The 23,159-nt window shown below is 43.7% G+C and overlaps 1 protein-coding gene across 2 annotated transcripts in view; it reads left to right on the plus strand.

Moving 5' to 3' along the window:
- The window catches only part of appa (amyloid beta (A4) precursor protein a), a 57,096-nt gene that overhangs the window by 13,102 nt on the left and 20,835 nt on the right, over positions 1-23,159 (plus strand). The gene's annotated exons all lie outside the window — the stretch shown is intronic.

Below are 23,159 nucleotides of genomic sequence, written 5' to 3' on the forward strand. Positions count from 1 at the left end.
GACTACAGGCCTGTCGCTTTGACATCTGTGGTCATGAAGTCCTTTGAACATCTCGTGCTGGACCACCTCAAGAGTGTCACAGGTCCCCTGCTGGACCCCCTGCAGTTTGCCTACCAAGCGAACAGGTCTGCGGATGATGCAGTCAACATGGGACTGCACTTCATCCTGGAACACCTCGACAGTGCAGAGACCTACGCGAGGATCCTGTTCGTGGACTTCAGCTCAGTGTTCAACACCATCATCCCTGAACTCCTTTCATCTCCATCACCTGCCATCTGCCAGTGGATTTACAGCTTTCTGACGGGCAGGACACAGCAGGTCAGGCTGGGGGAGGCCACCTCATCCACACGCAGCATCAGCACTGGGGCGCCCCAAGGTTGTGTCCTCTCTCCGCTGCTCTTCTCTCTCTACACGAACGACTGCACCTCAGCGAACCCGACTGTCAAACTCCTGAAGTTTGCAGATGACACCACTGTCATCGGCCTCATCAAGGACGGTGACAAGTCTGCATATCGACAGGAAGCGGAGTGCCTGGAGCTGTGGTGCGGCCGACACAACCTGGAGCTGAACACGCTCAAGACTGTAGAGATGATCGTGGACTTCAGGAGGCATCCTTCACCACAGCTGCCCCTCACGTTGTCCAGCTGCCTTGTGTCAACCGTCGAGACCTTCAAGTTCCTGGGAATTACAATCTCTCAGGACCTGAAGTGGGCGACCAACAACAACTCCGTCCTCAAAAAGGCCCAGCAGAGGATGTACTTCCTGCGGCTTCTGAGAAAGCACGGCCTGCCACCGGAGCTGCTGAGACAGTTCTACACAGCGGCCATCGAATCAGTCCTGTGTTCTTCCATCACAGTCTGGTTTGGTGCTGCTACAAAAAAGGACAAACTCCAACTGCAACGGACAATCAAAACTGCTGAAAGGATTGTCGGTACCCCCCTACCCACCCTTGAGGACTTGCACGCTGCCAGAACTAAGACAAGGGCGTGCAAAATCCTCTCTGACCCTCCGCACCCCGGTCACCAGCTCTTCCAGCTCCTTCCCTCAGGTAGGCGCTACCGATCAATGCAAACTAGAACTAGTAGACATTCCAACAGCTTCTTCCCTCTTGCAATCAACGTCTTAAACGGCTAATCTATAATTCCATTACAACAAGCTGGCAATTTTTTGACTTGAGTTCGTTGTCACATTTCTGTGGGGCCAATTATGTATTACTCGTGCACTCACTGTAGTTGTCTCGCCATGCTGCAGTTTTTTGCATATACTGGCCACTCATGCCAGAGTAGCATCTGCTCCATTTGCACACTGATTGAGGAGTATCTGTAACATTTGCACAACCAACATTGTCCCAGATTATCGCACTACTCGTCACTTTAAACCGCATACACTCCTTAAAGTCTCAGCGCCCTTTGCACAATGGTCATTGCACCGGACTATTGCAATATTAGTCATTCGAACTGCTCTAAGTGCTAGAGGACTCTGCATCTTTTTGCACAATTGTTTTTTGTCAATGTCTTTATGTCTCCAAAGTGTTCTGTAAATTGACTGTCTGTTGTACTAGAGCGGCTCCAACTACCGGAGACAAATTCCTTGTGTGTTTTGGACATACTTGTCAAATAAAGATGATTCTGATTCTGATAATGATAGCTTTTTACATCATCCCCTTTTTACATCATTGTCTTCATTATTGTTTTGTCAACTTACATGTGCCACATGAATCTTTTATTTCTAACAAGCGAGGTAGTAAGTGAAAGAGGAGCGAAGCCGGGCAGGATTGCACAGTATATAGGTGTGTTTTTTTGCTTTTCCTGTTTCGGACATTTCTTTCATATCTCTGCGCCTACACACCCCTTGTAATCAGTTCACATGGAATGAATCATTTGGGCTGCACCTTACACAGAGCAGTTTCTTTGTTCCTAATCCTTTGCCTACATGACTCATGGTAGTCTTTACCCTCTGAGCCGTGAAAACCTCAAGGGTCGAAATAATGAGAGAATCATGATTAAACCCGACTTCAAAAGACGTGGTCTTCTTAAAAACCTTGTTTAGCGTTGTTTGTGCCCTGACAAAAACACACAATTCCAGGAAGGAGCTTTTCCCGGTGGGCCAACCCTATATACAGGAGTCATGTACATCATGGGAGTTGGACGCTTGCCTTTGTGTGTGTCAAAATGGGGAACTCATGTCTTTCTACTTTTTAAAAAAAATCCTTCATACATTTTGACAACAACAACATGAAATGTGTCCCAGGTCAACACTGGACAATCTTATGTTGAGACATAATTGCCACTGTTTATAAATTATGTTACAGATAATGGGTTGATTGTTTCAAACAGCATCATGGTTGCTTCAACAATGACGCATCACCACTCTAACTAATTCCCCCCCGATACATCCCCTTTGTCTGTACTAATAATTTCTAAGCGTTTCCATTCCAAAATAAGCTAAATGATAGCTGTGCCACCTGTACCTTGTATATAATGTGACATTTTAGGAATATGACAGAATGTAACCCATGAATAAATTCAACAGAAAAGAGCCAGAGTCAGTGATGACTTTCTCCAAACAAAGCACAAATGCACTCATGGTAGTTACCCTGCATTTCGACACAATTGTCAGTGTGACATCCTTATTATTCCTTATTTTTTTGCCCCAAACACTTGGGCTTTTTGTTTTCATTTTGTTGGGTGTTTCATCCCCCCCAAATAGAATGCTTGGTCTCTCTTAATTGTGATTTCTGTGAAATCAGTTGATGCAGTCGATTAGAAGACGAGTGGTGTCCCGATCCGATTTTTTTAGGACGGAAATCGGTCCAATGTCAGAAAAAAAAAACGATGGGATTGGACTAGCTCTAAAATCTCAAATGTTACCACTCCTATACAAGCAGTCCATTCCATGCTCCTCTCCAATACTTCTATCTAGCAGCGCACATATGGCATGCAGAGCCCACAAAATCACAACAACAGGTTGCTAAGGTGCTAACATAGTAGCAAGGAGTAAGAGTGAATGTTGCCTGCTTAAAGTCGTTTATGGACACTCCAGTTGAAGTTAACTGTAAAACTAAATAGACATAGCAAAAGAATTAACACCTAGTGAATGTGCAAATATATCAGACTTAATTTCTTTCTTACATCAGTTGATCAAGCCTTTTCTAACATTCCATACTATAAAATAAGTAAATTATGTATGATTATTGCTGAAATTTGGATCGATATCGGCAAAATCTCAAGGCTGCAATATCTGTATCGGATCGGAAGTGGAAAAAGTTGGATAGGGACATCCCTATAGAAGACTATGAGGTCAGACGAGAGCATCCTTTTGCACGTAAAAATGCTTTTGTACAGTTCACATTTAAAGGCTTTACTGAAACCTGATTCTGATTGTTAACCTGTAAAATTTGTACTTCAGTGTAACTTCCTATGTTTTTTTTTTAACTTAGTGGGACTAATACAGAGCTAGAAGCCTCAAAAAATGTGCTCTATTAGGTCCAAAATGTACACCACATCCCGCCTATTCTCTGCAAGTGGCATCATTCATCACTGTCAGGGTTTGATACCCACCTGTAAAAGTCAGTAGTGTGCTGGCAGAGCGTGCCCTTCATTTCACGGCTGGTGAGTAGGCAGCTGTTAGGGCCAGATTTTATTAATAATTTTGAAGCGAGTTGCGCTGATCTGCCTCCTTACTCGGTGCAGGCGTGTATACTATGCACAGTCATGCGCATATCTGCCATTTCATGTCAAGATGAGGGTGCCGCCATGCCTTCAGAGTGACAATCGCTTTGCTCACATCAAGGCATATGTCTGACCTTCCCTTTATGAGGCCATTGAAATTAAATCAAATCATACCATCACTACAAATAACTGTGAGTAATACAGGATACAAATGCAGGAACCCTGTTTTGTATTAAATTGAATAATAAATAGTAACAAAAGTGTGTACAGCTAAATGTGGCCCTGTTCAATGGTAGTTTTACACATTAGTTAACCGTTTCACACCAAAAGGCAGAACTTTTCAGCCCCCTATTTTTCCTTTAATAAAGAAATGTTCCCATGCCCTCCCTGTCTGGCCCATTGATGGCCAGTTTGCAGCAGATGTCCAAGTTTGTCTGTTGCGCAGGGTTGTCTTCACCTTAGACAAATCATACAATTCATGCATTAAGACAGGGTATATAGATATTCCTGTGAGTATTCTTGTATGGTGTATTTGTTTTTGTAGCTGCTCCATGCTGTTTTTTAAAGGCCTATCATTTCCACAATATCCATGCAAATCTTTGTTAGAGCGTCTATGGCGTTCCACGTTATGTTAGGATTAAGCTATCAGACTTTCATCAGATCAGATTGTATGTTTCTTTTTTAACATTTTGGTATTTAAATATACAATGTTGAATTAGATTTTGTTTCACATGTCAGTTTTAGAGTAAACTTAAACTGGGAGTTACAAATAAACAGCCTGAAGCAAGCATTGCTGTGCCTCTTATTTGGAGAAGTGTTTGCTGAACTGTGCTTGTTTACAAAAGAAACATTATTTACCTTGATAATCCATGAAATGCAAAGAATATCCACCATTCTTCTTGTGGTTGTTTAGCTACAGTGAATTTTTCTTTGACAGTTTTAGGAGCAAACTGTTTCGTATACAGCCTCACCCTGATGGCATGGCGTTATACTATAATTGCAGTTACCGTAATTTCTCATGTATAATGGGCATTCCCACCCCCCCAAAAATTTTTTTTAAAAAGTCAATAGTGTGCATTATACATAGGTAAAATGGGGAAAATGAAAAAAACTTTCACATTTTATAAATTTATACCGCCATCTAGAGGTTATGAAAAAGCTGTACACTTTCCTTCCAATGTCACCGCCACCCAGAGGTTATGAGAAAGGTGTACACTTTCATTCTAATATGTCGCCACCTAGAGGTTATGAAAAAGGTGTAGCCTACACTTTCATTCCAATATGACAGGGGTACGTATGACTGCATATACTGTATGTACAGTTGTGCTCATAAGTTTACATACCCTGGCAGAATTTGTGAAATATTGTTTTTTAAAAATATGACTGAACAATAATCATCATTCATTTCTTCATGGTTATGTTTTGTTTAATGATAATGCTTTTCTGAAATGCTTGACAGTTTAATTTGAATCCCATTAAAATAAAATTAAATGTGTTTTGCCTAGCCCTTCATGTTTTCTTTAAATAATTTTACCCATCTTACAAATTCTGCCTGGGTAATAAAACATATGACCACAACTGTGTGTTTTCTCATTTACTAAATAAAAGTAAGGCTGTGAATTTCAAAATAAGTAAATAAAAAAGTGTTACATGTTCAAATAAAGTGCTTAACTTCAGAATAATTATTTGAAAAAAATACTTTGTTTTGATCATATGAGTAGCAGCAAAATCATGCATTGTAAAAATGAACATCATGTAGAAGTGTTTTCCAGAATTTTTGGGGGGGCGCATTATACATGGGTGCGCATTATACATGAGAAATTACGGTATAAATGATGGTGGTCAGATAATAGTTTTCATTATGTCAAAGCTTCTCGGGCGGAGGTAGCCCGTAGTATAATGGAGGTGGACGCCTCCAAATTTTATACACAGAAAAAACCCTCTTGGGTAGTTGACATTTAATCTAGCATGTTTATGTCAGAATCAGAATCAGCTTCATTGATTAAGTATGTTACAAGACACACAAGGAATTTGTCTCCGGTAGTTGGAGCCACTCTAGTATGACAACAAACAGCTGCAATGACAAAATATACATTTAGGACATAAAAACATGGAGAGTCAAGTATGGAGAGTCATTGAGCAATGAAAGTGTACTACTAGTGTTATGATAGTGATATAATGGCATGGTGGAAATTATGCAGCGTCCTCAAGCAATTTGGAGCAATTTAAATTACTAATATTGCAGTGGTACAGTGACAATTGTGCATAGAGTTCTCAAACACGTAAGTGGCCAGTAGTAATCAACAACAGTATGCAAATAGTGCAAATAGTGTTATAATAGTGTTATAAAACAATGAGTGCAGGAATAATGTAGTAGTTTCTCAACAGAGATGTGAAAAATAGGCAGCATGTTACAATAAAACTGTAAGTCAAATGTTTGAGGTTGATAACAAGAGGGAAGAAGCTGTTGGAATGTCTGCTGGTTTTAGTTAGCATTTTTCAATAGCGCCTACCTGAGAGAAGGAGCTGGAATCGGTGGTGACTAGGATGTGGAGGTTCCAAGAGGATTTTGCATGTCCTTGTCTTAGTTCTGGCAACGTGCAAGTCCTCAAGTGTGGTTAGGTGGGTACCGATATCCGTTCCAGTCCTTCTTTGTGGCAGCAACAAATCAGACTATGATGGATTAACACAGAACCGATTCATTGACTGCTCTGTAGAACTGCCTCAACAGCTCCTGTGGCAGGCCGTGATTCCTCAGAAGCCGGAGGAAGTTCATCCTCGGCTGGGTCTTTTTGAGGATGTAGTTGATGTTGGTCTCCCACTTCAGGTCCTGAGAGACTAATTCCCAGGAACTTGAAAGTCTCTGCGGTTGACACAGAGCAGTTGGGTAATCGCTTGCAGTTGGTTAGCGATTGTAATCCTCGCCAAACTAACGCAGAGTCGTTAGCAGCAAACTGGTTTTCTAGCTTTTCTGGATAATTTCTCTTTGCGATGTTGATTTTTATTTTGTCAGGTGATTGTACAGGGCTTTGTTTTAGCCTGTCGAAGTTGAAGTTTGGCAGTGAACCACGGCTTGTGGTTATTGAATGTGCGAAATGTCTCTGTTGGTACACACACGTCATCACAGAAGCTGATGTAGGAGGTAACAGTGTCAGTATATTTATGCCAAGCTATTGAAGTTTCAAAGACACTCTAATCTGTGCAGTCTAAACAGTCTTGAAGTTCTATCTTTACTTCATTAGTCCATTACTTCACTGTTTTCATCACAGGCTGATCACAATAGTGATCAGACAAGCCTAAAGCTGCATGGGGAATAGCATGGTACGAGTCCTTCAGTGTGGTTTAGCAGTGGTCTGGAATGTTGTTTTCCCTGGTGGGACAGTCAATGTGCTGCTTCTATTAAGGTAGTTTGTGGTTGAGTTTGCTTTGTTAAAGTCCCTAAGAATAATGAGGGGTGAATCTATGTGCTTTTTTTCAAGTTTGTTTACTTGTTCAGTCAGCGTTTGGAGTGCAGCGTTCGTGTTAGCCTGGGGGAGGACGTAAACCCCGGCGAGTATGAGTGAAGCAAACGAGTGCAGCGTGTAGAATGACTTACAGTTCAAAGACACCGACTCCAAGTCCGGGCTGCAGTGTGGTGTGAGCTCCTTGACATCAGTACACCATTTTTCGTTGTTTTAGAAGCATATTCTGCCACCTTTTGTTTTCCTCGATGGCTCCATGTCATAGTCGGTATATATTTAATGAGAGTCCTCAGACACTCACTTCGGATCGGTGTAGTTGGAAGCCGGGCAGCAGCACGGTGCCTTCTGGGATGCGTTCACAAAGCCAAGTCTTCATGAAGCGGAGGTTGGCAGAACGTGCAAAGTCTAGACTGGTATTTGTGAAGATATCAAGCTTGTCCATTTAGTTGGGTAGAGAGCATAAATTTGTAAGGTGCATCTACGGAAGAGTCGTTCAAAATCCTCGCTGTTGGAGCTTAACTGGCATTCCAGCACGCTTCCCTCTGTGACACCGTCTTTGCCTCGTCCATGCGCCGCAGAGTGCAGCCGCTTTGCTGGAAAGTAGCTCCGGGAAAAAACTGTGGATTTGTGAAAGCTGGCGAAAGCAGGTTTAGACTAGACACCCTAATGTTTCGCAAGTCTTCCCTAGTGTAAGTCATTTAATGTCTCCAAAGATGAACGGAGAAAAAAAAAGAACATGGACAATACTAGAGAGCGCGTTACCGAGGCGACCACCTGGATAGGCACCATTGTCATCGTTGTCACATATCATGACTGAGCCTGTATGGCGAAAGATACCACCCATTCAGTTGGACATTCAATTACAATAGTCCAACAACACCACCTTTGTGACTGCCCTGCAGGTAATGGGAGTTGGTCTTTTTTGGGGGGGTCAGGGGAGGGTTATAAAGCTTTCTATCAAATGGCTTCGCAAATAATTACTACTGCTAGAACATTGAATGTTCCTAAAATAGATTTTCTGTTCCTTTCATGTTGGACGATTTCTTATTTGGGCATCCCACATGGTTTATGGTTTAGGAAATTTGACCTGCTTTTCGAACTGCCTGCGATGTTCAGCGATATTTCTCCAGTATGTTACTGCAGTCAGCTTGAGATTCCCACCAGTGTTGAGTCGACAAGTTTATTTTGCATGACCTTGTTTGAAATACCATCCATCCATGTTCTTTATTGTGTATCTTTTTCATAGTCACAGGAAAGCTTGAGTCTTCTATCTGAGGTGATACAGTATATGGGCGAGAGGTGGAGGTACACAGACCGACAGTCACTCACAAGGCAATAGTTAATGGGCACTTAGTATGTGAATCGCTAAACTACCTAGGAACATCTTAACATTCCTTGAAAAACCAAGATACATTAAATGGACTTAAGGATTTGGACTTCTGCATCAACATTTTATTCAAAAAGACCCCCAAATCATAATTGTTTATGTTGTTATTTATTTGTGTGAACAGTTTAAGGAAGGCCATTTTATTTTCCAACATGCCTATGCCCCTCTGCTTAAAGTAAGGTCAGTAAAGGTATGCCTTGATCAGTTTGGTCTCATCATGTTACAATTTTGACACACTCCAAAACCTTGTAGCATGCCTTCTCAAATAAGTGGAAGCTGTTATCCCTTCACAATAATTTTGTTCCAGTAGTATGTTGAGTCACATATCTGACGCTGACCATGCACGTGTATGTGTATTCGTTACTGCTTCAATCTGTTTCAGCATCGTTTTCCTATTTTAGTCTTAACAATAGAGTTGCGCTTCCTGTGTGTGTGTTTGTGTGTGTGTGCGTATGTGTGTGTTTGACAAGCAAAGCTGTTGTGTAGTTAACTTCCTGCACCTGAATTTTAAACTGGGAAGTCTGATTTTTGAAAGGGAGGGCCTAAACACATCTCTCTATCGAATGCAGTTGTCTTGGTGTGAGCCAGTATGTTTCAATCCTGATTCTGCGCTAGCAATCAGCTGCACGTGTCGGCAACTCACACTGACACATTAAACTGTTTGTGTAATGCATGCATAATCCGGAGCCTTGCAGGTTACACATACAGACCCATAATGATGAAATTCATGTTCCCAGGCGATGTGAGTAAAGGTGTTGTTTTGGTTGCCACGGTGATGATGGCAGATAGAGGAAAGAGCTGTTAGTTTTCCAATGGTAGGGAGGGTGGATGAGTGCAGCCTCAGTCTCTATGGCAATTATGACTTATGGGAACTAAGAGTGCCTCCATCATATGGAGACAAATGCAGTTGGAAATGTTTTTCTTTCCCGCGTCTAATCAGATTTCACACACTTGTATGTGATGGAATCCGAGCAGTACTGGGGGGGCTCAGAAAGAACTGCTCTCACATTTCTTGCCTGGCATACGATTGGATGATGCTCTTAAGTTACAGGGCTTTCTTAATTTATGTGTGCTTACGTGAGCTCCATGCATTGAAAAATTGCAAAAGTTTATCCGCAGGTTGTGTGTGTGTGTGTCTGTCATTACTGGCTACTGAATTAAACACTCTATTGATCAATGCTGTGATGCAGTATCGTGGGCATTGGTAATTGTCTTTCTATTCCAGATGAGTTAATAATAATGATAATATCTTTTCATGTTAGGTGTCACAGATTGTATGCATGCACTTCAGGAAGTCCTCCCCTTAGGATGGGAGTTAAAAAAATAAATAAATAAAATGAACAGCCTCCCTCCCACCACCCTCACCCTACTCCCCACGGCAGGCATGGGCCACACTGATAAGGCTGCACAATTAATAGTGCAGCAAGACTGACTCCCAAAAAGGGGGTGGTCGGGGTGGGGGAACACTTCAGAGACTGTGTGCTGGCTTAGTGTGGCTTAACTTGCCCACAAATACATTAAACCCTTTCAAGGCCGATGTGTGAGGAAGATGATGCATCGTGTGTACCCTTGTTAATTGCTGCAGGATCATATCTTGATGCACCAATTCTCAAAAATCTTCTATATTTGAATGATTCCACAATCATATCTCCATCCTTACAAGAAAAAACAGGAACAAAAATTAGAAAGCGAATTGGAGATAAAAATCAAACAACTTACAGAAGAATATGCAATAAATCTGACGGACCTACTTCGCAACCAACTTTATAATATAATAGCATATCAAAAAAGAACAGAGTTCCTACTACAACAGCTAAGATACACTAATGTTGAGCACAATAGTAAATTAGGAATATTTCTTGCAAACTAACTTCAACATAACAAAGAAAAAACTAATTACAACCATACAAGATTCAAATGGCAAATTTTGTCAATTGCCACACAAAATAAATGATATATTCTATTCTACTACAGTGTTCATCTCCCAATAAGCCGAATAAAAACGACAATGACCTTTCGCCCGAAGATTGCTGGGGTAGGCTCCAGCACGCCCGCGACCCTAGTGAGGATAAGCGGAACAGAAAATGAATGAAAATGACAATGAAACATTTATCAATAACCTAAACATCACTCAATTAACTTCAGAAAGTAAAGAGTCTTTAGACACCCCATTAACCCTTGCAGAATTGCATAAGGCCTCAAACGATATGCCAACGGGTAGAGCTTCAGGTAATGACGGATGTTCCGCAGAGTTTTATAAACATTTCTGATCTATACTAGAACCACTATTTTTCGGAACTGTGACAGAGATAAAAGATAAAGGCCTAAATAAGAAGACACGTGAACACAGCCGCAATCAAACTTCTACTGAAACCAGGGAAAGACCCCACTCACCCAGCTAATTACCGACTGCTCTCACTAATTAATACGGACATCAAAATCATTTCTCAGGCTTTAGACATCAGGCCAGAAAAAAACCCTGAACTGGTTGCCAGCCAATCGCAGATGTTTTAAACTCATTTTAATCTTTTATAGCACAATCACACTTGATTTTAAGGGATTGAGCGGTTCATACATGGGAGCACATGCCTGTCGATCCAAGGAGCCTGGCGGAAGGCATCAGTCTTTGCTCTCGCTTTCGTCCCAGAATTTTGTTTTTTTTTTACAACCATGTGGGTGTGGACTACCGGAGTGCAAGTGTGGAGCTTGCTGATTTTGATCATCCTGATCCATGTCCACTCTCCAGCGATTGCACTGTTCCAGTATTCTGCTGCTGAGCTCCTACCACTCCGCTTTCGGCTGTCCTGGCCGTCTCCATCGGCGCTCCACCTCCACCCGGACGTTGCCCACCAGCCCTGCCGAAGGTACATTCACGGTGGGTCCTGTCGAAACTTCCACCTTGATGATCCGACAACAATAAAATCGATCTGGTCCAAAAATCGACGCAGTCCACAAAAATTGGCTGCAGAGTCGACCAGTCTAGCCAGGTCAGCTGACACATCACTCCTAACGGACAACACCACCGTAAACTTTGGACTTCTCAACATCTGGTAACTCAAAACCAAGGGACATCTCGTGCAGGATCTTCTCGTTGACCGTAAACTTGACCTTTTCTGCATAACAGAAACATAGCAGCAGCCAAACGACTTTGCAGCCCTCTGGTCGCGGGGGTGGTGTCGCGATGAGCTATCACGAGAAGTGGAAAGTCTCGCCGCTCTCAACTCCCGTTTTCTCCACGTTTGAATCAACAGCTATACAACTCTGTGGACCCGCTCCACACGATCATTGCTGTTACTTACCGGCCACCTAAACACAACAAAGATTTTTTTTTTAACTGACTTTGCTGCCTATCGGTCCCCTCTGTCTCCTAACATTATACTGCTTGGCGATTTTAATATTTACATGGACATCAATAACACAATTTCCAGCAAGTCCTCATCTTGGCTCAATAACTTTGGTCTTCAGCAATTAACTGATTTTCCCACTCAATGCAAAGGACACATCCTGGATCTGGTATGCTGTTCAGGTATCACTGCAAGCAACTTCAATTCCAACTCACTCCCCTTTTCAGATCACGTGCTAATAACATTTTCTCCACATCTAACGTTTCCCCAAATCATCTTCCCCCGTTCCATCTTTTTTCACCAAATCAAGAACATTAGCCCAAACACTCTCTCCACTCTTATCAACAACCTCCCCAGCACGGACTCTCTCTCCAACACCGATGAACTGGTTACTCGCTACAATAAAGATCTCCACTCAACAACATCCGCCGTTCATCCCTCACCCCACGCTGCTGCTGTCCTTGTTCGTAGCCTCGTCACTTCCCGCTCGGATTATTGCAACTCTCTCCTGTTTGGTCTCCCCCATAAGGCATGACAAAAACTACTTCTCCACAACTCTGCCGCCCTTATTTTCACAAGAACCCTCTCCACTCACCACACCACTCCAGCCCAGCAACAACACCATTGGCTCCCTGTCCAATGCAGCATCCAGTATAAAATACTGATCTTCACCTTCAAAACCCCCAATAAACTCACCCTTCTATATCTTCTATTTATTGCACTTCGCTGAAGGAAAAGAGGCAGTTTTTGTAACACTGTCCCTTGGTCCATTCCTAGTTACCACTTTGAAGTACGAATGTCTTTTTAACGAGATTGAATCAATAAAAAATATATTGTAAATTCATAAAAACTGCACAGAGAGACACATTTTTGGGTCAGTGTTGATCATTTCATCTACTTGCGTACAAAATCTGATTCAAATCCAAACTCAAGACACACCTATTCCGGACTGCATATTCACTTTGTTTCCCATATCATTTGCCATTTTAATTTTTTTATTTTTATTATGATTTTTTTTTATTATTAATTGTATTGCTTGATTTATTTTAACTGTTTGTATGGTGACCTTGATTGGCTTGAAAGGCACTTATAAATAACAATTATTATTACTCATCTGGCGGCACAGTGGACAACTGGTTAGCACATCTGCCTCACAGTTCTGAGGACCGGGATTCAAATCCTGGCCCTGCCTGAGTGGAGTTTGCATGTTCTCTCTGTGCCTGCGTCATTTTTCTCCGGGTACTCAGGTTTCCTCCCACAAAACATGCGTGATTGAAGACTCTAAAGGCCTCTCTATACTCCCGCGCTCGCTCGTCCGACAACGCCCGCATTGCATCACGTGATCGACGCATTGGCCTGCGTCACTTGATGCACACGGCAAAAAATGTTGCTGCGCATAGAATGCCGCGGACATCATCTCTCGTGATTGGTCCACCTTAGTCACATGCTGTGATGACGTACTCAGCGTTCCTCTGTGTTCCACATACCACCTACGCCGCCACCTTCTTGATCGATTTTGCAGCATAATTAAACGCATCATCTGGTCATCTAGTTCCATTTGTTCTAGCAGACACTGTTCCACGGTTGCCATTGTTGTTGCTTTGTTCCATGTTACGGAAAGCAAAGTAAAAACGGCTACCGGAAATGGCCAAAAAATGCAGAGGAAACTCCACCCTGTGGCGTCCTAGCCAATACCCCCGACTTGGAGGAGAACTGCAGTACATTTTCAAAACTGCGCGCGTGGGTTGCGCTCGACTATAAAGGCAAACTGCGTGCAGGATAGCCAAAGTGACGTCAGCGCGGTCAACGCCCGCGCTAGTATAAAGAAGCCTTAAATTGCCCATAGGTGTGAATGTGAGTGCAAATGGTTGTTTGTTTCGAGGTGACTCTAGGCGAGAGGCAGGGTACACCCAGAACTAGTCGCCAGCCAATTGCAGGCCACACAACCAACCAACCATCCGCACTCAAGATTCACACCAATGGGCAATTTTGAGTCTTCAGTTAACCTATGATGGATGTTTTTGGAATGTGAGAGGAAACTGGAGTACCCGGAGAAAACCCACACAGGCACAGGGAGAACACGCATACTCTACACACGGGAGGCTGGATTTGAACCCAGGTCCTCAGAACTGTGAGGAAAATGTGCTTATCAGTCGTCCACCGTGCTGTCGGAATTATTACTATTGTTATTATTATTACTATCATTACGACTACTACTACTACTAACCGGGCACAACAGGATTGTGTATGCAAATGGCTGCGCTGTTCATTTTGCGCATTTTGGGAAGAGTATATTGCTAGAATCGTGTAGAATCCTCAGATCACTTTTCAGGAAAACAACAAAACAGTTTTTTTGAGCCAGTAACATTGCATCATCAATGAGAGCAATCCATTTTCAACACTTGAGATTGGTCAATAATTTGTAAAACTGGCAAAATCAGAGGTGGTTGGGAGAAGTATTATTATTTTTTTAAATGCTGACAAAAGTGATTGTGACACATTGTCTTTTCAGCAATACAATTTGCGCGCTTCTGAATGATCTAAAGGCTGACTTGAGGCCAGTCACAAGTTTAGAGACCTGCCATATCACCGATGACAAAACTCCTTTCTACTCTATTTTTGCAATTCTGTGCATCTGGGTAACACTTTGACAATTGGTGCTGGCCTCTCCCAGAGCAGTTTTCCGGGTGTACTCCCCCAGTACCTGTAGTCCTGTACATCCAATTGCCACACACCTGAGGCGAGTTAAATGGAACAAAACATGGCTTTTACGCAGTTGCCGGCTTCTCCAAAATTATTGGAGCAATTGCTTTAGTTTCTGTAACTCAGTAATATGTTTGCCTCATCCACAAACAATACCAGCTACCTAAGACACGAAACCCTCTTTTAAATACAGGATCTGCGCTGTTGGAATGTTTTTGTTCAAACTATCACCACTGAGATAAGTTGGGCTGCAGTCCTCCTCGTTATCCATAAATCAAGTGGCCTTCCTTCCCTTATGGATACAAACAGCTCGGTCACCCCAGGAGAACACACTGCTTGTTTGAAGTACTACCTTAAGTCACCAAAAAAGGAGGGGAAAAAAAACGGGAATGTTTTGCTGATTGTTTTGTTTGGAATTTATCAACTATGAACTTTTGTCTCTTATATCCTTTTAATTTTCGCACGTGCACCTGCCACACCAACCACAGCAATCTGCTAGAGCAGGGTGGTGCCCCCAATGCTCACTTGAGTAGCCCTGGGGCTGGTCTCAAAAATAGCACGCAAATCAGTCCATGCAAACACGCTATTTAGGATCTTAGTAGATCAGGTCCTATTTGTTGTATGCCAAGCTGAAGTGACTTGAATATCGGCCATGTAGTGTGATTCTGTGATCCCGTTTGGTCCAGCAGCATTTGCCTATATTTTATTTTTGGACATTCTAAAACGTCAGCTTTGTCCTCTGCGACAAATCTCTTATTTGCGTAAATAACTCTCCTCCAAAGGTATTTGAACAATGAGGTTAGTTCTTTCATTTGTTGGTACACTTTCGTTTAAGAAAAATCCTCAATGGTCACTGAAATGAGACTGCTAGAACAGTTTGCTCACAAGGAGAAGGGCAGTATTTCTTCTGTAAGAAGTTGGGCTTTGGAGCCAGAGGGTCACGGGTTGAGCTCTGCTGTGCAAGTAGTTGTTGAGATGCCGCTTTGCTTCCTATCTACTTTTGAGGTGCCCTAACCCCACAGCCCCAAGAGGTAGAGCTCTGTTTATGTGCCCCTTTCACTCTGACATCGCTCCTTGCATCCCTGCATGTGTATAATCTGGGTCTCTGTTTGGTGAAATAAAACTGTAGAAAGGTGCGTAAATCTCATTGAGAAAAAAAAGACTGAGAAAGTTGAGTAATGCTCATCAAACACCTTTTTGGAACATCCCACAGGTGAACAGGCTAATTGGGAACAGGTGGATGCCATGATTGGGTATAAAAGGAGCTTCCCTGAATTGCTCAGTCATTCGCAAGCAAAGATGTGGCGAGGTTCACCTCTTTGTGAACAAATGTGTGAGAAAATTGTCAAACAGTTTAAGGACAATGTTCCTCAATGTACAATTGCATGGAATTTAGGGATTTCATCATCTACGGTCCATAATATCATCAAAAGGTTCAGAGAATCTGTAGAAATCACTGCATGTAAGCGGCAAGGCCGAAAACCAACATAGAATGCCCGTAACCTTCGATCCCTCAGGCGGCACTGCATAAAAACCCGACATCAATGTATAAAGGATATCACCACATGGGCTCAGGAACACTTCAGAAAACCAATGTCAGTAAATACAGTTCGGCGCTACATCCGTAAGTGCAACTTGAAACTCTACTATGCAAAGAAAAAGCCATTTATCAACAACACCCAGAAACGCCACCGTTCCAATGTTTTTGGAAATTGTGGACGTCGTGTCCTCCGGGCCAAAGAGGAAAAGAACCATCCGGACTGTTATGGACGCAAAGTTCAAAAGCCAGCATCTGTGATTGTATGGGGCTGTGTTAGTGCCAATGGCATGGGTAATTTACACATCTGTGAAGGCACCATTAATGCTGAAAGGTACATACAGTTTTTGGAGAAACATATGTTGCCAGCCCAGCAACGTCTTTTGCTTATTTCAGCAAGACAATGCCAAACCACATTCTACCAATGTTACAACAGCGTGGCTTCGTAGTAAAAGAGTTTGGGTACGAGACTGGCCTGCCTGCAGTCCAGACCTGTCTCCCATTGAAAATGTGTGGCACATTATGAAGCGTAAAATACGACAACGGAGACCCCGGAAAGTTGAACAGCTGAAGCTGTACATCAAGCAAGAATGGGAAATAATTCCACCAACAAAGCTTCCACAAGTAGTGTCCTCAGTTCTCAAACGTTTATTGAATGTTGTTAAAAGAAAAGGTGATGTAACACAGTAGTAAACATGACGCTGTCCCAGCTTTTTTGGAACGTTTTGCAGCCATAAAATTCTAAGTTAATGATTATTTGCTGAAAACAATAAAGTTTATCAGTTTGAACATTGAATATCTTGTCTTTGTAGTGTATTCAATTAAATATAGGTTGAACATGATTTGCAAATCATTGTATTCTGTTTTTATTTCGGTTTAACACAACGTCCCAACTTCATTGGAATTGGGGTTGTACTTTCTTTGTATGTATGGATTACTTGGGTTGCTCCCAACATCTGGTGACATTTTCAGGTCAATAGCTCTTTTGTAAATATATTTAGTGAGGAAAAATCGTGATGTGTTAAATACTAAATTCAGCCGCTGTATATCAGATGCAGATGTAAATGCCTTGAAATAAAAATTGGCTCATATTCATCTTTTGAGGTCAAACCTGAATGTTTCAGCAAAAATAAAGGAATTGACATCACTGGTCGAATACTTTTGGACCAGTGTACTTCCTATTTAATCAGCTAATTTTTCATTAGGTTGGAAAGCATTTTGATTAGTGTTTGCTTTTGTGGCATCATGTATAATTTCTACTGCAGGAGAATTTGCAGGCCTTGCAGTTATGTGCCTGGAGTTTCTGCTGACTTAAACGGAACTATTTTCTCCAGGTCAAGCTCATATAACATCAGCCCCAGTTCCCCTGTCTTATTCCCTGCAGATATTGCAAAATATCTCATGCCGGATTGAGACTAAAGGCAGATATTCCTCCCAATTGGGCCGCTGTCCTAATCCTCAATGCCCAGATTACCACACCCCCACTTTTTCCTGTCCTGCAGGATGACAGCACTGATAAGCAGATCTGGAAGAGGATAAAGACAGAACAACTCATTCCTACAATAATAAATGTTTGTGCTTTGCCATTTGTGCTGTGGAGTGTAGTGTGCAAAGACATTCTTGGCCTCACCATTTTTTTTTAAAATTGATTTTGATTTGCGAAGTGCACTCACTCAGTACGATACGATATTTGCGCACCTATCCATAAAGTCATTTATGTTTATACGGTGGTGATGTTTGAATCCAGCTTGGCTACAAGACATTTGCTTAGTCTTCTGAACCATCATGCTTTTCTGCTCTTCATCTGAATGTGCATCTCATAATTCTTTCCACTCCCTTTCTAGTGTTTGGCCGTCTGCTCAAACTTGATGTCTAATCACGCTTGGTTTTCCGTCATTACAGTCATTGTTGTCTCGCCACCCACATTGTTGTCTCGTCTCCTGCCTCAGCTTTCATCCTGGGACTCTGATTTATAAGCTTTGCGAGTGAAGGTTTGGCCACCCCCTCTTTATTCCCCCTCCAGTAGAATCAGTGAAGTACTAACAGCAGTTGAGAAGCAGGAGGAAGACAATGGGGACCAATATGATATAGGGGCTAAAAAAGGATGACAAACAATTTTAATGTCAGTGAGAGGGTTGACAAAGAGCTGCCTACCTGTGAGAGGCCAGAGGCAACGTGATCACTGTGAAAACTGGTCATTAATTAAATGATAGGACAGATGAAAGTTCCAGATGAAAATGACTTTAGTTGAAAACATTCAGCTCATTGCCCTAGGTTCTGCTGTTTGTAAGCAAGATTGCATTTCATCCTTTGGGCCCCTTACACTCAGATAGCAGCACAAGAATCAGAAAAGCAGAAGTGTTAAATAACCCTGTGTTGAGCAGATGGCTTTGTGTCAAAACTGACAGTGGTGTTAAGTTGCCATGTTTTGCAGCAGAGGAGCACTTGAGACAGGATTATCTAGTTTATAACCACATTTTTTTCTTGGAACTGGAACCTGTTCCAAGCTCCAGTGATAAAATGATTGCGTCCATTATTCTCAAATAAGCAGAAAAAGTGGAAATAAAAAATAAAAATAATAATAATTTTTAGCTTCACACTTATTATGCCGTGCAATCCATCCTTACTTGTGAAGGGGACTTTGTCCCTCAGACTGCTCTTTGTGAATCAGTCTGCAAGGTGAAAAGAAGGCTCTCCATCTCGTAAAACATTTGTTTGCCTGCCAGGGGCTTGAAAACCATTAACAAGATTAGGGAGAGCACAATGGCACTGGTCTCTCACTTCTCTCCCTCTGCCCCACCCCCAGTATTCCCTCTGATTTTGTTCAAGCTGATTTGGAAGTACAATGCCGACAGTGTTTTTCTGCAGCTCTTCCACAAATGCGCACACAAGCCTAAAGAAATAACTAATTATTAAATTCTGTTCCAGCTCACGCACACCAGAACATAGCGCAACAGAGAGCTCACATAAATAACATGATGTTGAGGAAGAACAAGCCTGCAAGGGCACAGAGGATATACGACGGCATTAATGTCGTTATAGGTTGAGACTCTCCAGCGAGTTGCCATCATAAATTGTCTTGTATGATTAAATCACTGCTGTGTTTGGAAGTCCATTTTATTTGTATGGCGGCAGTTCACAATAGAAGGCTCAAGGCACTTTACACATTGAACAAGTCAAAGGCCATACTCGTCATGCATTATATATATATATATATATATATATATATATATATATATGCATGACCAAGGACTGGGCGAAAGAGGCAAGGAAAAATTCCCTCTAAGGAAGAAACCTTGAACAGACCCCAGGCTCTCTGGGGTGACCTTCTGCCTTCGCAGGTTGGGTTGACATGGAGGGACAGAGGGTAAATGAACAACAGAATAGATGGGTTGAGCAACTGTGGGAGGGAGGAGAGAACAATGGGCACAATAATAGCCGTATCAACAACAGTAGTAGTTCCATGGCGACAGCCACAACGATACTGGCCTGCTCCCAACCCTACCGTGACCAGCCTCACCACCGCTGATAACAAGCAGACCAATGTGAAGGTGTCACTCCAGAAACGGGCACCTCCAGTCACAAGGGACAGAAAGGCGAAGAGTAGAGAAACAGGTGGTAACATACTACATGGATGGTGATGCTACAGCAGCACACCTAACAATAGCTGTAACCAAAAAATAGCTGTGATATTAGAAACAAGTTGAGATAAGGAGGTGAGAAATATAGAGAGCATGATATCTAAAGTCTAACCCTCCCTTTCTACTATGAATTTTAGAGGGAACCACAAATAAATATAAGTTTTGGAAGCATAACATTCTACTAGGTTGATGAGGCGCCACAAGCTCTAGGGTATGATGGTGTCTGGCCATGTAGTGCTTTGTAGTTAAGGAGGAGGATTTTAAAATCCACCCATCCATTTTCTACCGCTTATCCGAGGTCGGGTCACGGGGGCTGTAGCTTTAGCAGGGATCCCCAGACTTCCCTCTCCCCAGCCACTTCTTCCAGCTCTTCCGGGGGGATCCCGAGGCGTTCCCAGGCCAGCCGAGAGACATTGTCTCTCCAGCGTGTCCTGGGTCGTCCCTGGGGTCTCCTCCCGATGGGACGTGCCCGGAACACCTCACCAAGGAGGTGTCCGGGAGGCATCCGAATCAGATGGCCCACCCACCTCATCTGGCTCCTCTCAATGTGGAGGAGCAGCAGCTCTACTCTGAGATCCTCCCGGATGACTGAGCTTCTCACCTTATCTCTAAGGGAGAGCCCGGACACCCTGCGGAGGAAACACATTTCGTCCGCTTGTATCCTGCCGGGATCTTGTTCTTTCCATCACGACCCACAGCTGGTGACCATAGGCGAGGGTAGGAACGTAGATGGACCGGTAAATTGAGAGCTTCGCCTTTCGGTTTTGCTCCTTTACCACAACGGACCGATACAAAGTCTGCATCACTGCAGACGCTGCACCGATCCGCCTGTCGATCTCCCGTTCCATTCTTCCCTCACTTGTGAACAAGACCCTTGAACTCCTCCACTTGGGGCAGGATCTTATCCCCAACCTGGAGAGGGCACGCCACCCTTTCCCTTCTCCAGTGAGAGTTGGAGTTCACGGCTTGATGAAGCCAACAGAACCACATCATCAGCAAAAAGCAGAGATGCAATACTGAGGCCACCAAACCGAACCTCCTCTGCGCCTCGGCTGCGCATAGAAATTCTGTCCATAAGCCTTGGTGCAGTCCAACCCTCACCGGAAACGAGTCTGACTTTACTGCAGGATATGCGGACCAAACTTTGACTCCGGTCATACAGGGGCCGAACAGCCCGTATCAGGTGGTTCGGTACCCCATACTCCCGAAGCACCCCTCACAGGACTCTCCGAGGGACACGGTTGAATGCCTTCTCCAAGTCCAGAAAACACATGTAGACTGGTTGGGCGAACTCCCATGCACCCTCGAGAACCCTGCCGAGGGTGTAGAGATGGTCCACTGTTCCACGGCCAGGACGAAAACCACACTACTCCTCCTGAATCTGAGATTCGACTTCCCGACGGACCCTCCTCTCCAGCACCCCTGAATAGACCTTACCAGGGAGGCTGAGGAGTCTGATCCCCCTGTAGTTTGGAACACACCCTCCGGTCCACCTTCTTAAAAAAGGGGACCACCACCCCAGTCTGCCAATCCAGAGGCACTGTCCCCGATGTGCACGCGATGTTTCAGAGGTGTGTCAACCAGGACAGATCCACAACATCCAGAGCCTTTAGGAACTCCGGGCGAATCGCATCCACCACGGGGCCTTCCCACCAAGGAGCTTTTTAACCACCTCGGTGATCTCAACCCCAGAGATAGGGGAGCCCGCCTCAGAGAACCCAGACTCTTGTTTCCTCATGGGAAGGCGTGTCGGTGGAATTGAGGAGGTCTTCGAAATATTCTCCCCACCAGCTCACAACGTGCCGAGTCGAGGTCAGCATCGCCCCATCCCCACTATCCACAGTGTTAATTGTGCACTGCTTCTCCCTCCTGAGACACGCCGTATGGTGGACCAGAATTTCCTCGAAGCCGTCTGGACGTCTTTCTCCATAGCCTCACCGAACTCCTCCCATGCCCGAGTTCTTGCTTCAGCGACCACCAAAGCTGCATTCTGCTTGGCCAGCCACTACCCATCAGTGGCCTCAGGAGTCCCACAGGCCCAAAAGGCCCGATAGGACTCCTCCTTCAGCTTAATGGCACACCAACGGGTTCGGGGATTTCCGCCATGACAGGCTCGGTGCAACCTTAGGCCCACAGCTCCGGTCGGCCGCCTCAGCAATGGAGGCTCAGAACTTGGTCCACTCGGACTCGGTGTCCTCCGCCTCTTCGGAACATGAGCAAAGTTCTGTCGGAGGTGGGAGTTGATACTCCTTCTGACAGGGGATTCTGCCAGACATTCCCAGCAGACCCTCACAATACGTTTGTTCCTGCCAGGTTGGACATCTTCCCCCACAATCTGAGCCAACTCACCACCTGGTGGGAATCAGTTGACAGCGCCACCCTTCTCTTCATCAGAGTGTCCAAGACATGCAGCCGCAAGTCCGATGACACGACGACAACAGTCGATCATCGAACTGCGACCTAGGGTGTCCTGTTGCCATGTGCACGTGTGGACACCCTTATGCTTGAACATGGTGTTCGTTATAGACAATCCGTGATGAGCACAGAATTCCAATAACAGAACACCGCTCGGGTTCTGATCCGGGGTGCCATTCCTCCCAATCGCGCCCTTCCAGGTCTCACTGTCATTGCCCACGTGAGCATTGAAGTCCCCCAGCAGAACGATGGAGTCCCCAGGGGGGACCTTTGCAGCAGCATTTTGGATCTAATGGAGGGTCTTTGCAGACTTGATTTGGCAACATATTATCAAAGAGTTGTAAAATTCCAGCCTCAGGGTCACAAAAGCATGAATTAGTTTTTAAGCATCAGAAAGCACAAGGAAATTATGAATTTTTGTGATATTTTTTGACACTTGTATGTCGGAATTAAAAGATAAATCCTGAGAAATTTTAACACCAATATTCCTGGCGGTGGTGCTGAGGGTTGTTGCTAAGTCATCTTGAGCAGTTATTTACAAAAAACTTGCTTCTGAGGTTTTGGGGGCCGAGGACTAGAATTTCTGTCAGAGTTTAGTAAAAGTACCATTGATTCAGTTTTTGCGGTCTTTGATGCCTGGAGTTTGGAGAGCTGATTAAGTTGTGTGTCATCAGCATGACGGTGAAAGTTAAGAGACCAGTTTCTAATAATACTGCATAAGCATGTAAAGACTGAACAATACTGGATCAGACCGATCAGTGAGGTATTTTTTTTCCCAATATTGGGCCAATAATTATCTGTCTAATTATCACGTGGGTGAAACGGTGGGCATCTAGTTAGCATAGCCTCGCAGTTCTAAAGTCCCGAGTTCAAATCCGTCCTCCCTGTGTGGAATTTGCATGTTCTCCCCATACCTGCGTAGGTTTTCTCCAGGTACTCTGGTTTCCTCCTACATTCCAAAAACCTGCATAATAGGTTAATTGAAGACTCTTAAATTGTC

The sequence above is a fragment of the Phyllopteryx taeniolatus genome, chromosome 1 (assembly GCF_024500385.1).
Source record: "Phyllopteryx taeniolatus isolate TA_2022b chromosome 1, UOR_Ptae_1.2, whole genome shotgun sequence".
Lineage (NCBI taxonomy): Eukaryota > Metazoa > Chordata > Actinopteri > Syngnathiformes > Syngnathidae > Phyllopteryx > Phyllopteryx taeniolatus.